This window comes from Triticum aestivum, chromosome 2B, assembly GCF_018294505.1.
Source record: "Triticum aestivum cultivar Chinese Spring chromosome 2B, IWGSC CS RefSeq v2.1, whole genome shotgun sequence".
Taxonomy (NCBI): domain Eukaryota; kingdom Viridiplantae; phylum Streptophyta; class Magnoliopsida; order Poales; family Poaceae; genus Triticum; species Triticum aestivum.
The window spans coordinates 809,274,455-809,291,388 of NC_057798.1; positions in this window are offsets into that span (position 1 = coordinate 809,274,455).

Here is a 16,934-nt window from a genome sequence, read left to right on the forward strand (position 1 = left end):
GGAACTCTGGCTTCATTTCTCCCAATGATAGTGACAATGACAGGTTGAGATCATGCATGTTCTACCGAAAGGATAGATGGATACAGAGGATATGAACGTACGTGCTCCAGTATTCATAGTTGATATATAGTAAGTATGTCTAATTGACGTCACCAGTCCCAAAAGATAGGGTATGATACCAGCTAGTAGTAGAAGAGTATTTCCAAGCATCATCAAATCATGCAGCATATGCATGGATCTCTCCATGCACGCACTTTCCAAGTAAGATAAGTCTCGTCGCATCGAGAATATGTGATGGCAAGACCAAGTGACGTGAGAGTCATCTCTTCTCTTCTCGACTCACCAAACCATCCATTTCTAAAATAAGAAGTGACTCCTTTAGGACTTCTATATGGTTCCCCTAATTTAAAAACAAAAGAATAGGAAAAATATTATGATTGGAAAATTATGACCTCTATATCATATCCTATGTAAAAGCTACTCCCTCCGTCTCATAATATAAGAGCCCACTTATATTATGGGGGGGAGAGAGAGAGAGTAGATTATTTCGTTACACCACAAGAGAAACACATTGTTTTCTTCATCTGAAGATTCAGCGCATGACATAGTATGAATTGCAGAGGCTTTATCAATCTGCAAACATTTTCAAACTGATGATTTTATTAACTAGGACACATTCTTCAAATACAATTTTTTTTAAATCCATGAATGCTTTTCAAATTCTTTAGCACGTTTTAATTCACAATTTTTTTATTTTTCTAAAATTTTCAAAGTCTAAATAGTTTCGTGAACATTTGTCTAAATCCGTGAGTAGATTTTAAAATTAAAGTAGAATTTTATAATCAATAAATTTTTGAATATTTTAAATTCACAAACTTCTCAAATTTGTGAACATATTTTGTAAGCAAACAATATTTCAATTTATGAAATATTTAAAAACTCATGATTTTTTCTGAAATTCGTGAACATTTTGTTGTTGTCAAAAATATTTTTAAATCTGTGAACAATTTATAATTTGTGAACATTTCTCAAATCCCCATAATGAGTTCTTATGACTATAGAGGTAATAAGCTATATCTTTTAAAACCTTACTTTCCAAACTTAGTTTTAATTTTTGATTTTAGCCTCATTTTAGTGGAAATATGTTATACTTTATGCATGTATAGACATATAACACTAATTAGTGAAATTCGTTTTATGACAAATTAACATATCTTTATTATCTTTCATGTATGTTTGACACTTATATATAACTTAATTATAAAACACTGAAACATTTGGTATAGTTACACACATAGAGTCGTTTGATATGATCTTCTTGATTTAAGCATAATTTTCGTCCAATAATATTTATACTAAAATTTTACATTTCTGATTTTTATATATTTATCCTTGAGGTTAGGTAATATATTTTTATATTGCTTTGCTTATCATAGTTACAAATAATTATTTTTACTAACTTAATGGCGATATTATTTCAGGCTCTAACATTTATCACTGGGACATGCATTTTTACTAATTGAAAGCATATGTTATATCAAATATTACATTTTATGAGAAGTTGTCTCTTAAAAATGATCTCAGTAAATCAAATCTAGATATACAATAAATATAAAAAATTAAACTAGTGTGTCTCTACATATTATTATGTGACTTGTATAAATTATATTGTATATACTATATAGTTCGTGCGTGTACTTATATTTTATATCCTTATAGATCTTTTGTTAAGTTGCATGAAGTCTAACAAATATTCTGCTAGTGGTTTCTGGTGTATTATTAGGAATAACGCAATAGAAAGTTTCTAGATTGTGTATGATGTTCGGGAGAAGTTTGCCATCAACACTGATTGCCTTGACAAGTTTTTATCATGGATAAATGTGTCTTGTATGTTCCAATGGATTCAATAATATAGTACGTAGAAGTTAGGCTTAACCCATATGTGCACTAGAGGTGCCCTTGTTTTTTTATTGTCCAAATCGCCAAAGCCAAGCTCCCAACCTTTTTCTTTAGGGAAGAACCGGTGGGAGATTTACCTTTTCATTTAGTTCCAATGGCGAAACATTATATCTAGAGATCCATCTTGAATTTTAAGAGAACATGTCAAAACCCTAATCGTCTAGTGGCAATATGGAATTATAAATCACCATGTGTCTAATATAGGTCTAGATCACTTTGAAATTGGTATCACTCGCACTTTCATCATTAGTACCGTGAAAGACTAGACAGAAACACAAAACAACTGCAAAGAGATTGAGCAGATGTGGAGGGTCTAGGTAACACTCTTTTAGAGGCAAGTGTTTGATTGGTAACCTAGTCTATAATGCTCAAGAGAGCATCCCCAAATTGATTGGGACTACGATAGTTGGTGCAAAATGCATTATAGTGGATGCCAAGGGCACTCATGGTACTAGCAAGAGGTGCTTTTTACAGATACAGTCTGTCCAAGAACACCCCCTGCTGCTAGTTCTGCCAGTTTAGTTGAGACCACATGTGATGAGTATGCTAAGATCACAAAACCAGTGAATATTCCTAACAAACACAAGAAAAAAGCAATTGCGAATGAATCTCTTTGCGGGAGAAGTGACATAATTGCTAACACGACATGGTATTCAAAGACAAGTCATTTGCCGTTGTTGCTACCGAACATCTTGCAAGAATCAGACAGAGCGCACATAGAATATGCAGGACAAAAAACAATGCTGAGAAGGAAAAAACATGACACAACTGTTAACTCGGGGCCCAATTTTAATGCAATCATCATTGATAAGTGTTCATCGCCACCACCTCCTTTGCCATTGGACACTATTCGTTTGCACTTTTCTGCTAGTTCATGGGTCTTATTTTGCATTGAAGTCTGTTATGTTCAGCTCATGTGAATCTATGTACCTGTTGGGCTGTAATAAATATGATGATACAATTTTCTACTACATCACTGTCCCTTAAGCTTTGGATATCATTATTGATTTCTACTCGTATTTTGCTATTCCTGGTATGAGAGCATACATATTCCTAAGTTTATAATGAATAGAAGTCGGAATATCCTTAACTAGAATGTGAGAGGCACTAACTCATCTGAAAGGTGGAATGCTATCAAGTTAAAAGTGGAAGAAGCTCATGTTGCATTCTTGCATTACAAGAAACTATGAGATTTTTTATCAATCTTACATAAGAAATAGCTGCCCGAAAAGTTTTAATCACTATATACCTGTTTCATCTAAATGCAATTATGGAGGTCTTATTACTATCTGGAATGGTAGTATATTCATTAGGAAGCTTAGCTCCAAGGATTATTTCTAGATCACAACTGAATTAGCCTACAACCTAGATCATACTACTTGCTACTCACTACTGTGTATGGACCTAACTCCTCTAAAAAAATGGAATTTCATAATTCTGTTATGAACTTGGACACAACTTCCATGAAACACTGGTTAATTATGGGTGATATTATTTTATCAAAGGACCCGAAACAGAGCTGGTGGGGATCACAACAACATGATGTTCTTCAACAACATTATTCTTGCCCATGATTTGGTTGAAATTCCTCTTAAAGGTAGGTCAATCACCTTGAGTAATATGCAATAATAGGGAAATTCGTTTCGGTGCCCAGGCTCAGATGCACCTGAAATCAATGCCATTAAGTTACATCGAGATCTGCAATATTTATTGTATTACTAGCTATATGTGCTCTGTATGTTCCTTCAAAGAGAAAATTCCTCAGGTCATTCATGACTGGTAGGTCGCGTTCGTTGCTTCATGGCCCAACCAAAAGGCCATTGGCCTAGAAAATGTCTTGAGCTGTGCCGAGCCGTCGCGCACCAATGGCAACCCAAAACGGACACCTACACCCATCGTTCCAGGCACTGTTCAGATCTTGCCTTGCTACCATCAAACGAATCCACGGCCTCCTCATCAACCATCTGAGCTCTCAAAAAAAAATCAATCATCTCGCCCTAGATCTTTTCTTAGTGTCCGGCAACGAATGGAAAATCATTAACCCCATCAGAAAACCTGTTCTGAGTGTGTAATGCACCTGCTCATGAACTAGCGACTATTGGTAGAAGGGACGACAATGCTGATCACCAAGTGGGGTTGGTAAACCTCCCTAGAGTTGTAACTGATGCAGTGACTGCCGATTTGGCTGGTCCACGGTGATCTTTGGAATGCAAGGTGTTCCAGTTCAAAAAAAAACACCCTACGCCCCCATTATCATTTGCCATCTCTGCAACCCATTGTGGCTACCAGCATCACACGGCTTGCATGTTAACATCACCGACCTGGGATTCAATCACATCGGTTAGCTTCAGGCGTACTGTTGGTGCCATGGTCTCCCACCTCTCTGCTGATTTTTACTATATTTTTCTCTGCCGCTGGCTATGCTTATCAGGCAAGTGTTGATGTTGATCGACTCTTCCGTTCAGGCATACTCTTGTTCCTCATGGATTCGGTCTTCCTCCTAGCGGGATTTCAGGCAAGATGACCGTCACCTTGGATCCCACTACTATCTTTGCTATGCTATTTGTCTCGATGCTATCGCTATGTCGCGCTACCCACCACTTGTTTATCAAGCCTCCCAATATGCCATGAAACAGCCTCTAACCTTTTCCACCATCCTAGCAAACTGTTGTTTGGCTATGTTAGCGCTTTTCTCAGCCTCTCTTATAGCGGGCTAGTTGCAGGTTGTTCTTTGTTGGAACATGGATACCTTGGGATATCACAATTTCTCTTATTTAATTAATGCACACATATACTTGATAAAGGGTGGAAGGCTCGGCCTTTTGCCTGGTGTTTTGTTTCACTCTTGCCTCCCTAGTTTCCGTCATACCGGTGTTATGTTCCTTGATTTTGCGTTCCTGACAAGGTCGGGGTTTATGGGGCCCCCTTGACAGTTCGCTCTGAATAAAACTCTTCCAGCAAGGCCCAACATTGGTTTTAACATTTGCCAACATAATATTTTTTGAGAACCTTCCGTTGATTGGGGGCATAGGTCGGACTCCCCGGGAATCGGCCACCTGGTATGCGCCCCTGTCATAGACTTGCTCGAGGACGTATGACCCTTCCCTCTGTGACTCGAACTATCCCTTCGTCTTGTGCGTGACGATGATGGGCCGCCTGAGCACGAGGACCAATCTCTCCCTTCTGGAAGACTTGTTGCTTGACGAACTTGTCGTAGGCTCTCACCATGTTCTGGCAGTAAAGCTCCAGGTTCTATAGGGCATGAAGTCACCCGTCTTTAAGGGCGTCGAGCTCCTAGAACTGCAGTTGTACCTGTTTGTCTTCGGTGATCTCTCCTTGAATAACCACCCGCAAAGAGGGTAGTTGGACCTCCAATGGCAGGACTGCTACACTCTCGGAAACGCGAAAAAACGGAGTCCTTTGTGTTGGGGTACGAACTGTAACGCGGTACGCCCACAAGGACTCGAAGAGATGACCACACCAGTCTCTCTTGTTCCATCGAATAATATTTATACTAAAATTTTATATTTTATATATTTTTTTATTTTTCCTTTAGGCTTAGCACTATATTTCTATATTATCTTGCTTATCATAGTTACAAATAAATATTTTTACTAACTTAATGGCGATATTATTTTAGGCTCTAACATTTATCACTGGAACATGCATTTTTACTAATTGAAAGCGTATGCTATAGCAAATATTACATTTTATGAGAAGTTGCCTCTTAAAAGTGATCTCGGTAAATCAAATCATTCTAGATACAAGAAAATATAAAAGATTAAACTAGTGTGTCTCTACAGATTATTATGTAACTTGTATAAATTATATTGTATATAGTTTATATGTGTGCCTATATTTTATATCCTTCAAGATTTTTTTTTAAGTTGCAGGAAGTCTAACAAATATTTTGCTAGTGGTTTCTGGTGTGTTATTAGGAATAACGCAATAGAAAGTTTCTGGATTGTGTATGATGTTGAGGAGAAGTTTGCCATCGACGCTGATTACCGCTTGACGGTTTTTTTATCATGGACAAAGGTGCCTTGCATGTAGGGGTGTATTAACGAGTTGCTTGGCTCGTTAAGCTCGTGCTCGTTAAGATTCAGCTCGTTAAGCGCGTTAAGATTAACACGTAGAAAACCAGCTCCGCTCGAGTTTGTTTGAAGCTCGTTAAGCTCACTAGCGCTCACGAGCGTCCGTTAACAGATTCTGACGTGTTAAGGTCCACATGAAGAGTGTGTAGATGTGGTTTTTAAGAAGTGATTATGATGGTGACTACAAAAGGAAATGAACTAGTTTGTTGCCTCCTATGTAGATTAGATGAATAGATGGCCGAGATGCTACAAAAACTTTGTCATGTATAATAAAAATATGTGTTGTGTTGTCACTAACCAATTAACGAGCTACTCGTGAAAATCATTACCTCGTTCATTAAGCTCGTTAAGCTTGATGAGCTAGAATCGATGATTGACTCTATTCATTAAGAAGCAAGCCACGAGCTTAATGAGCCGCACTATCGAGAGCCCGTTATGTTCGTGAGCTACGAGCTTGAATACGCCCACGTAGCATAACATCTCCGCCCACACTTCCGCGAGCATCTCCAGGTTATCAGCCAGTGGGCTAGAATCTCGAGAGACCAACTCGTGGACAAGATCTTGTGCATCCCCCGCTCCTGTCCCCTTGAATAGATGATGTTATTTCTCCCTATCTCGTTGAACCACGAGTCGTCGCGCAGTTCCGTGTGGCCTGGTCTACTCTTGAGCACTTGTTTCACCACTAGTTCCTTGATAGTTGTGCAGACGGGGATGTAGCTTGAGTAGACCATTGTGTTCCACCAGTCCTCGACCCCCATCCAGCAAGCGAATTGCTGCGAATTCTGCTAACCCTACTGCGAACACACAAGTCAAACATGTTGTGTTGACCCATAGAGTCTGACCACCACCATTTAGACCCGTCCCTCCCTAGAAGGACCAACTGGCGGATAGACACGATTGCACGGGCGATCAAAACCCATATATGCCTTTCTTTTCCTGCATCGTTTTATGCCATCTTCCCTAGTATCACACTTGGCCACCTTGAGACCATGGCCCTTAGGCGTTGTTTGGATAAGAGGAATATAGAGAACGCGATCTACGTAAGCCAAAGAAACTGCCTAACCATACAAAACCTTGTTTGGCTCGTCTAACAACACCACAGATATAGGAAACTCGTTTCTCAAACAACCAGAATTTCGGGTTTACGGGAAAACGAGTATTACTCGTTTTTCCACAAACGCGATTAGCATATACAGATGCAACTGCTTTTCTCCGCCCCGCCTACTCCTCAACAAACTCAGTTGGCGCCAATTCTGCTGTTTGTGATTCCGTGCAGCCTGCTGCCCCGGGCGCCACCGATTCAATGGTAAAACGGGTTGATTTCTGTGCAGCCTGCATGGCCGGCGTTGAGTGGAGGCAGGGCTTGTGGGTTGACCTGAAGCAGGACCGCTCGCCGGTAGAGCTTGAGCTGGGCCGACGACGGACGAAGCGTAGTAGGCCTGGCGACCTAGCAGTTCAGAGGGGCGGACCGGCGGAGGCACGCAGTAGCCGGCATCCATGCACGGCGGCGTGTATCTGGCGACCTGGGAGTCCAGCAGCAACCGGCGTCCAGGGGCCGAGTAAATTGCAAAAAACCGCCACAATTGAGGACCTTAATTCAGAAAACCACCACCATTCGATTTTTTTTTTCAAAAAATCACTAACATTGTGCTGACAGTTTTCAAAAAAATCTGTCAGTAAACGCATGTCCACATCGCTTCTGACAGATGGGGCCCGCTGTAAGTGCTGATGTGGCAAAATTAACATGACACCGTTGCACCTGCCCGTTACACTAGAAGAAGGGGGCCACTCGTCAGTGTCTCATGTGTCTCACGGCATGGACGCTGGTGCCCGACGAGGGAGGCAGGCGAGGTCAACGGCGAGCAGCGCCGCTCCAGCTCCGGCGAGCGCTGTCGCTGGATCCAAGACGAGGTCGAAATCCCCCAAGTCGTGCGCCGCTCAGGAGCCGCATCAAGCGAACCCGCAGCCGGTGTGTGACGCCGCCCCATCTGCGTCGGCCGCCTCCCGCGCACGGACTGGCTCTGCGTCCGCCGTTAGAGCAGCAGCTAGCCAGCCGCGAGGCACCTCCTGCTCGGGGTGGTGGCGCAATGGAGCAGCAACCGCTCCCAGGTCTCCGGAGTCGCCCTCGCCCACCTCCTTGATCCGCTCCCAGGTGGCGGCGCCGGAGCCCCTCCCGTCGAGGTCGCCATGCCGGCGGCGCACGTGCCCGGCGAGGCGTGCCCGGAGCCCGAGCTGCCGGAGGGATTCCCGCCAGCGACGCGCCCAATCTGTGCCCGCCGGCGGGATCCTGCGCATGCACGGGCCGGCCCCGGTGCCCGCAGCCGAGATCCGGTGACAGCGGCCGGGATCCGGCGTCCCGCATCCCCAGCTGCGGGCGGTCCCGCGAGTCCCGGCGGCGCCGCGACGCTATCTGCTCGCCGGTATCCAGCGCACGCACGCGCTGCCACTGCCTGGACGTGCTTTTTTTCACTTATATATTTTTTGTTTCAATGACAGTCGGACCCCACTTGTGTAATAAAAGAGTTACTTGTTCGGCGACAATTCCGTCTCCCATGTCCGTCACCGTCACGCCATGTCATCAGATGCAGCGGGCCTACTTGTCAGATTCAGCGTCAACGCTGTATATCATGCTATTAGTGTTTTTTGCAAAATAATTACTGAATACCGGATGTTTTTTGAAAAAAAACCGAATGATGGTGGTTTTTTGAATTAGGATCCTCAATTGTGGTGGTTTTTTGCAATTTACTCCCAGGGGCCGGAGGCGCGCACTAGCCGGTGTCCGCGCGCGGATTCTTCGACGGGCGAGACGAGGGAGCAACGGTGTCATGGAGCGGAGGAAGAATCAGAGGAGAGCAGCAGCTCCCCGAGATTTGGGGAAAGTGTGAGTCACTCACGACGGAGGTCACGGGAGGAGAATAGGAATAGGAACACAACTAGTGGTCGTGGGTATCCAAACAAGGAACTGGGCGGACTAGTTTTCGGAATTTTCTAACCAAACGTAGTTTTCTATAAACTGGTTATTCGCAAAAACAAACTTAAAACGGGTTTTCCTAAAAATCGGAGGTATTATATACTCCCTCTGTTTTTATTTACTCCGCATATTAGAGTTGACTGAAGTCAAACATTGTAAAGTTTGACCAGAATTATAGAAAAGAATATAAATATTTAGCATAACAAATATATATGATGTGGAAGTACATTTAACAACGAATCTAATGGTATTGATTTGTTATTGTATATGTTAATATTTTTGTCTATAAACTTTGTCAAAGTTTGTAAACCTTGACTTTGACAAAAACTAATATGCAAAGTAAATATCAAACGCAGGGAGTACATGAAAATATTGCACAACACACTGGCCATCGTTTGTTTCCCTGACTAACGTTCGGAGTGATCCAGAGTCTGGATTCAAGACTCGACCTAATAATTAAGACAGAAACGGATCTGCAGCTGGATGAAATATGAAATACGAGTGTTGGCGCGAGTAAACTTACATGGATGATGGCAGCAGAGGCGATGGATGGATCGATGACCCTGCACACACCCGCGCGCGCGGCCGCTGGCTACCAGAAGCTAACGAGACCTTTTAACAAATCTGAGGTGGAGCAAGCGAGAGCTGGTTTTGTACTTAGTACGTATATGAGCATGATGATGATGATGAATGAAGCCTCTCGACAGAAATGCGGTAATTCAATCGGCTACTCGCGTTAGTTTGAGGACTAACATCGATCGATTCAGCTCGGTCCAGTATTTTTCTTTATCTCGTCTTATAAGCTGCGAACGTACGTAGCACATGCGCTAGAGTGCTACTATTATCATGGACTGATCACAAGCACGGATGGAGGTAGCAACGTTGGTGAAAGGATGGATGGAGGGAACAGAGTCGCGAGTTGGACGGACGCTGGCCTGGGAGGCGATTTGCTCTACTGGTAATGTGATGAGACTCTTTATTTGCTTCTTGATCTGTATGTACCACACGCGAGCTAGATCAGCTCCACTTGAGTGGTTGCAGTGCGTGTGGGCAGTGCAGTTTTTCCCTTCTGCTGGTACTACTAGGTTGTATGCATGTATGTATTACTACATGTAGGAGTAGGTAGGATGTATACTGTTAGAATAAATCCGAGGAACTCCGTCGATCATCCGAGGACCAGGCAATCACACGAACACGACACCAAAATTTGTTAACGAGGTTCACCGATATGGCTACATCCCCGGGGCCCAGTGGCGGAGGCAGGAATAATTTTGAGGTGTGGCAGAGTTTATGAAAAAAAAACCATGTACAACTCAACTATGAAGAGTTCACCAGAATAAAAGATATGTATTACTTGGTGTTCAACAAATACAACCCAAAATCCAAAAGTGAAGTATCAGCACTCTAAAGACCTCACTTGATGAAGATTACATGGTTGATCGATTGCCAATGTATCATCTATATAAACTAGACTGACATAAACATGACCTATAAAATATAAAACCAATAGATAAAACATGAATTAGTAACTAGTAGGATATAATGGTAGAAAACACATTATGCAATTGAAGATAGTAAGAAAGAATACATACCCGTAATGAAGGTTTAATTTCATTAAATAGAACGTGACAATGGCACTCTTCTAACTTCATTTCGAAATTCTTTCTTAATTTCAGCAAGATCAATTCCTTTTAAATATATCTCTCTCTCGATGTAGCACACCATTAAGTCATCAAGCCAACCATTGGACATCGAGAGGTGAGTTTCTGAATCATGGTCTACCCGAACCTATAGTGGGTGTCGTAGGATATACTATTGTTTCACATGTGGATCTGTTCCCTCTTTGAATTCAAAAATTTTCATTCGCCTTAACCTTCCCGAACCAGCGTTAACCATTGAACATACTAGTAGGCATGCGTGAGCTTATTTTTTCTTTCGAACGAGATGGGCTGGCACACGTACCTAAGAACTGTAGCACTTTTTGAAAAATAGCTCGTGAAAATCAAAGTTTTGTCCTAGCAATTTCTAATAAAATCTGAAATAGAATGAAGCCCTCTGGTATTTTAATTCATACGAAGAATAAAGAATTCTGTAAGGATAAGTAAAGTTGTAAACCTGCAGACATACTGCAGCTCATGAAAATCGAAGTTTTGTCTTCACAATTTCTAATAAAACTTGAAATAGACTGAAGCCCTCCGGTATTTTAATTCATACGAAGAATAAAGAATTTTGCAAGGATAACTAAAGTTGTAAATCTGTACTGGCATACTGCAGCTCATGAAAATCGAAGTTTTGTCCTGACATTTTTTAATAAAATCTGAATAGAATGAAGCTCTCTGGTATTTAAATTAAATTTATACGAAGAATAAAGAATTTTGCAAGGATAAGTAAAGTTGTAAATCTGCACCGACACACTGCAGGTAGTCTTTTATATCCATAAGAGTACAGAATGATTTGAAATGCTCAGTTAAGTCTAACAGCCTAAAAAATGTTCAAAATAAATAAATATGTACTAACACACTGTAAATCTAAAAGAAATGTATGCCACGTCCACAAATATGGTTGAGTTTTACAGCTTATAAAAGAAGCATGCGCCAAAATCAGACTACAACGGGAATAAACAATAAAAATAAAACAAGAAAGCTCCCTCGTCTACTGGGAATAAACAAGTATGTATAGTGCTGGTTCATAGGAGACAACATTCGCATGGTTCGAAGGAATATGGTATTTTATATTATACCTATGGTGTAGCATCTACTAGTAGGTTTATTTAGCAACTGTAGCCCACCTAATCTCCCTTTTAATGACGCCCGCCATAGTTTATCTTGCCCGCTGTGCACACATCCCAGTAAATTGTGTCTAGAGATGAGTGGCCCTGAGCATAGGTTTGGGTAGACCATGGTTCTATCCAACATTTTCGATTGGACATCTTGGTAAGCAACTCAGTCTTGATCATCTTCATTGCTGAGAAGGTCCTTTCAACCAATGCCGTTGCCACTGATAGAAGCAACCCCAACTCAATAAGGCGATAAACCAGAGGGAACATAATATGTCTTTCAGTTCAAACTTTTTTTGGCTAGGCTTGCAAGATCAGAACAAACTCATCATGTCTTCTCTATGGTTGATGAACACATGGAAGTCCTACACGCTAACCATCATCGTTGGAGAAATCTGCATCATAGATGTCTGTAAGCTTGGGCAAAACTACTCTTTAAATCTGCAAAAAGAACACAAGAAAAACTAACAGGAGCAATATCACTAGAATAATTAAATAAATGTTCAAGCAAGTAACATGAGTGCATGACACAATTGAACTGATGCGCTCAAGCGGTAGAAGTACAACGAAATTATACCTTTCATTACATAATTATTAGTTCTCTTCTTTGGCGGTGGCTTCATCGCAAACCCTCGCCGACTTGCCAGCACCGTCGAGTTGCCGGTAGCTGCCTCGCGGCGTCCCTGTCGCTGCCTCGCCGGTGGCCGGTGGCCGGCTGCGCGCCCACAGCTTACCCGTGGCTGACTGCCGGCTGCCGTGCGTCCGTGCGGTGCGGCCGTGCCCTAGCAGCCGCCTCTCGGTCTGACGATCTCAAACCAGAACGACTCGTGCTCATGTCACGTCAGAGGCAGTCTCGATCGTGCGCTGGTTTACAGCCTACGGGATGGCCACATGGCCCATCACTCAATCGGCAGTAACTACCAAGCCCAACAGGAGGCACATCTCACAACTTCTCAGCCCAAAACCTAAAACTTATGCTGGCTAATAGTAGTGTATATACGTATTTGGATGGCAGTTTAGGTATGGCGTTGGCCAAACCACGCCAGATAGCTAGCTTCGCCCCTGTCGGGGCCTGACTATGGGCGCTCCTCCCCATGACACCGCTACAACACCGTACCCGGTCGCCCTGGACACGACATATGCCGCCGGCTTCCCCTGCGTTCCAGTGCTATTATATTGGCATAGGTTACATCGTCTGTCTACCCTCGCTATATAAAAAAGGCCTAGGATGCAAGTGTCCTACTAGGACACGACTCCATATCCTATCTAAACACAATATTACTCAGAGTCCAACTGTAACCTACCTTATACACAATATTCGACACAACTCTAACAAACTCCACCTTGGCGAATATTTTTCACCACCTTGAATTCGTCAATGCGACAAACTTTCATGTACATTGGACTTGAGTTTATCCCATGACTACCGCTGCTACTCCAAAGACTTCATATGACTCCACCTGCAACTTGTAGTCCCTTCTTTTCTTGACCACAGTCAACACTAGAGCAAAATTAAGTTACTTGTTACTCTAGTTTGTGCTCCCAACTTCCAGAGTATCCGTCCAACACAATCACACACTGATCACTGACCTGCATGAAAGTGAACAGCTCACATATTGGGTGTCACACATAAGAGTTACCTGAACTCAACATCACCGCTCTTTTCTTGACCGCCTGTCTGAAACATGAAGGAATTTCACCGTTGCATGTAGTCATCCCGAGTCAATTTCGCAGTTGTCTCACCACATGTATGACCACCAGAGCCCTGGCCCGTCTCTGTGTCCCATGCGCACCGCACGCCTCGCCGCTATTACTGCGTCGAGCCTCTGCTGTCCCGGGCGAGTCTCAAGGGTCGGAAACCACACCACTCAACCCCCACTGCAGAGTACCACCGATCATCACCGACCGATGACGAGTTTCACGCTTCCATCAGACCACTGGGCTCCAGTCCGAACTGCATGTCACTCGCTTTTCCCCCTTGCTGAATAGGCTTCGATTCCCTGTATCCTTACACCGTAGCCCCTCAATCCAGCTCCACCTTCAACATGACTCCATGGTAGATGATCAATCCACCCTCGCGCCCCGTCGACTTCAAGCTCTCATGTGCGCACCATCTTGAATCAACCCCGCACCATAGTCTTGTCGAAGCCGCCAAGCCCTCAGGCATGCGCCACGTGTTTCCATGCCCAGAAGTTGGTCACCCATCAGCCTCACGCTCCTATGTCATAGTCGCCGATTTCATCACCGTCTTCTGTACCAGCCGACATGCGTTGATCCCGTCAGACTATCCAGTTCGACCGAGCCGAACTCGTTCGATTGTACGACACGCTCGAGGCTCCCAAATCGTCTTCCGCGAATTCGCATCCATCACATGATAATTCCATCTTAGTTGACATGACTTCCCGCAACGCCTTCAAGCATCCTCATTGTGCCAACAAATCTTTCACCCTTGTCTGTCATAACCCAAGGTTTTTAGTTCCGTGAACTCCTCCACCTCAAACCAGGTACCCGTTGGCGCCACGGCTCTTTATACAGCTGACACTTTGAAAAATTAAACCAAGCTCCCCTCACATGATGCTCAAATACACTAACCAAGACCTGACGTGGTACACTCCATGTACTAATTGCAAAAACCAACCAAGAATTATCTTGATCTTCACGTCACCGTAACTCCCTTGCACAATATTCTACTGCTAGCATTGCACTTACTGCCAAAGCCTTCCGATGGATGCATATCAATGGATATTCCTCGACGCCGATTAATCTGCTGCCTCCGTCCGCGTCACACAAGGACTCGGTCCTCCTTTTGGTCCAAAACAAAATCTCGTATTGCCAGTACAGACTAATCAGCGCGCCTGCCAGCTTCCGGCAGCTCACCCGCAGTTTTACGGCCTCATGCGCGCCTGCCCATGGGCCGCCGCTGCAGCCACCGGGTCAGCCCATCTTCTTGACCGCATAGGCCGCAGCCCAGCTTGACCACTGCGCCGCGTTCCGTCAATCGATCTATCTCGCCAAGACCGAATTGGTTTAATACACCGCACGCTGCTTGCCCGCCGCCGAACCGATCTGCCGCTGCATGTCGATGAATACTGCTTCTGATTGCTAACACGAGCAGAGCTCTCGTTGCACCATCGATCTTTCCCGGTCACCGCTCGTGACAACTACAACTCAGACCAATCCAACGAATTCTTCTGCCTTCTTCCTCTAAATCAACACAACGACCTCCGAACAACCTAGATCATGATACCACTTGTTACGCAATCCCGGGTCCGCTAACACCAGCTTTTCCGACCCACATGCGTCAACCAGGCCCAACCGGAGAGCAACACCGAATTATGACAGGCCTTGGGCAAGGCCCTCTCCCCCAAAAGACTAGCCTGTTAGGAGAGGACACCTCCGCCCTTATAAGTCGTGTTATGTCTCCCCCCACAACCGATGTGGGACTAAACCCAACAATCTTTCCCTCACACATCGGTCATCCATGGGCCCGCTAACACCAGCGTTTCCAGCCCACCAACCATGACCGACCACCCGTGAGTCTACCGAGATTCATTCCGGGCACCTGGGCTCTGATACCACTTGTTAGAATAAATCCGAGGCACTCCGTCGATCATCCGAGGACCAAGCAATCACACGAGCACGACACCGAGATTTTTTAACGAGGTTCACCGATATGGCTACACCCCCGGGGCCTGACTATGGGCGCTCCTCCCCATGACACCACTACAATACCGCACCCGGTCGCCCTGGACACGGCACATGCCGCCGGCTTCCCCTGCGTTCCGGTGCTATTATGTTGGCATAGGTTACATCGTGTGTCTACCCTCGCTATATAAAAGAGGCCTAGGATACAAGTGTCCTACTAGGACATGACTCCATATCCTATCTAAACACAATATTACTCAGAGTCCAACTGTAACCTACCTTGTACACAATATTCGACATAACTCTAACATATACTACTATAACGCAAGCATTCTCGCTCCATTCAAACATGTCTATAACTGTTGTTGGTTTGTCAAGTTTACGTTTCAACTCTGTATGACATAAATAAGAGACACACATTGGGTTAACAGAGCATCCATAGTCAGTCAATCTGTAACAGCAAATGTGTTCAGCCTTTTTCCTCCTTCCCAGCCTTGGCCATCAACCAAAAAAAGCAATAGCAAATGCGCAAACCGTTGGCTTGTTTGGTTCTTCATCAACACTATATTTTCTGTTTTTCTTTTTTCTTTTTTCAATTTGTGATCATTTTACAAATTCATGTTTTTAATTTTGATTTTTTTAAAACTAACAAGCTTATATTTAATTGTCGAAGGCTTTTTTTAATTTGTCAACATTTTCAGAATTCACAAGCAGTTTTTTTAATATTCCCGCACGATTTTGACATAAATATTTCTAAATTCATGAATTTTTAAAAATTTGTGAGCATTTTTTAACGCGTGAACGCTGTTTTGTTTTCTCTTTGTTTTTTTCAATTCGCAAACATTTTTCAAACTGATGAATTTATTAATCAGGGAACATTTTTCAGATTCACATTTTTCTGAATCCATGAACGTTTTCCAAATTCTTTAACACATTTTAGTTCACAAACATTTTTGGATTTTCCAACATTTTAGAAGTCCTAAATAGTTTGTGAACATTTTTTCTAAATCAATGAGCAGTTTTAAATTAAAGTACAATTTTATTGATTTCTTAAACATTTTTAAATTATTGAACATTTTAAATCACAGACTTCTAAAATTTGTGAACATATTTTAATTAGGAAAAAAATTGAATTTCTGAAAAATTCTAAAAAATTCATGATCTTTTTCTCAAATTTGTGAGCCATTTTTGTTGTCATGAATATTTTCGAATCAATGAACAATTTGTAAATCATTAACATTTTATAAATTCCAATAATGAGTTGCTGCGACTATAGAGGTAATAAGCGACATCTTATAAAACCATACCTTGCACATTTAGTTTTAATTTTCCATTTGTTCCTATTTTAAAATTTGTTATTTTTGTAATTTAATGGGACAGTAAAGGGTATACTTTATACATGTATAAATATACATCACTAATTAATGAAATTCGTTGTGTGACAAGACAATATATCTTTATTGTCTTACATTTACGTTTGACATTTATA